This window comes from Schistocerca serialis, chromosome 2, assembly GCF_023864345.2.
Source record: "Schistocerca serialis cubense isolate TAMUIC-IGC-003099 chromosome 2, iqSchSeri2.2, whole genome shotgun sequence".
In the NCBI taxonomy this organism is placed as follows: Eukaryota; Metazoa; Arthropoda; class Insecta; order Orthoptera; family Acrididae; genus Schistocerca; species Schistocerca serialis.
In genome coordinates, this window is record NC_064639.1 from 447,745,439 (window position 1) to 447,747,356 (window position 1,918).

Here is a 1,918-nt window from a genome sequence, read left to right on the forward strand (position 1 = left end):
AAGGGCTGAGTGCACCCCGATTGACGGCCGTGGTGGCCGAGCGGTTCTAGGCGCTATAGTCTGGAACCGCGCGACCGCTACGGTCGCAGGTTCGAATCCTGCCTCGGGCATGGATGTGTATGATGTCCTTAGGTTAGTTAGGTTTAAGTAGTTCTAAGTTCTAAGGGACTGATGACCTCAGAAGTTAAGTCCCATAGTGCTCAGAGCCATTTGAATTTTGCACCCCGCCTGCCAACAGCGCTCGGCAGACCTGATGGTCACCCATCCAAGTGCTAGCCTAGCCCGAAAGCGCTTAACTTCAGTGATCTGACGGGAACCGGTGTTACCAATGCGGCAAGGCCGTTGGCAACCGAACTGCTGATTGTGGTATTTATTATCACAGTATCTACAGCCTCATATAACTTCAAACATACTTAAAAAGTCATCAGTACTTTAGTATTCCACTTATTTACGTACTGGTGTTCCTGATAATTCTGTTAACCTTCACTTTATTCTCTCTTAGTACTAAATGAACATGTAATGGTACTAGACATTCTGGAATTCATCCGAACAATCATTGCTCGTTCTTTTTTGCTTAGAGATATGGAAGTAGTTCACCTCTTTGGTTTTTTTTTAAACGAACATATAGAAAGGGAACGTGTTTTATACATTATTTTGAATTTATCTAATTCTATTGATCACTTATAGAGAGAAAATTAAAAGCCTGCGTTCATTGATTTGCAAACATTTACTTTCTTCTTTTGACCAAAACTAGATTCAGGGATATACGTCCATCTTTGTCATTAGTATTAAGTGCTCTCATGTGAAAGACGCACACAGTGTTTACAAATTTAGTACCGGTAACTCTATATCATTTTATGGCCAAGAATTTCGTCACATTAAATATCGTTCTACTAAATGAGGATTTCCGGGACCGAGACAAGAATACACATGAGTTGGCGCCTGACACTGGCCTTTCCTAAATGGAAATAATTATTTCTCGTTCAGTGTATCAACAGGCGATACGATACAAACAACATGCTGCCATCTGAAAATGAGCATATATGCGTGAAACCGGTTATGGTTGAAATGAAAAAGAAAACCTCTACAAATATTGACTGATAATCTTTAATTTTCTCTCAGTGGAAAACATGTTGCTTTAAGAACTTCTGGTGACTCCGTAGGGAAACTGTCATTTTAAGAATTCCACCTATACTGATCGAACTGGGAAGAGTACCAGCTTGAATCAGTGATCCAACATTTATTAATGTTTGTGGTGATGTTAACCACATAATGGTGATTAAATGATGAAACTCTCACCCCATTCGGAACTGAAGTCTATCGTCATGTAAGCTTCATATATGACACAAACGTCTTGAGAAATTTCTTGCAGCCTCTGAAACATATGCTGTCAATTCATGAAGATTGCTGGCTGAAGGTGGTATGAATGTATACATCAATGTATACATCTTCTCATCGCATCTCAGCAATGTCCTAACAGTGAAAATCAGGGAGCTAGGGACCAAGGACCGTACATTACTCCAGGCCTGAACTGCAATGTGGGGTCTTGCAATAACTTACGGTATTGCTTTAACTTACTCGAAAGTGTCATTTGATGTCCTGGTGATAAAGGGTATGGCAACATGGTTTACCATTTTGTCCCAGGTATTGTAGAGCATACTCCCCCCAATCAACTGTTACCAAATCAGTCCTGTTGTAGCTCCCCACATCATGATTCCATGTATTGGAATATTTGCTTCCTGTGATCTTTCATCACTTCGCCTATGCACAGGCGTCGATTTGACCACCAAAAAGCAGAAGCGAAACACATTGCTGAAAACCACAGAGTGCGATTCAGTGTCTCAGTTCACTCTGGCTTTAAGCCACTCTGGTATTTATGGTACTGCGTCAGCGGTAAACGACGAATGATAACTCGAGA

At 41.1% G+C, this 1,918-nt stretch overlaps 1 pseudogene; it reads right to left on the bottom strand.

Annotated features, from left to right (window-relative positions):
* Window positions 1-229: 229 nt before the first annotated feature.
* Window positions 230-347, bottom strand: LOC126459129 (5S ribosomal RNA; annotated as a pseudogene).
* Window positions 348-1,918: the final 1,571 nt, after the last annotated feature.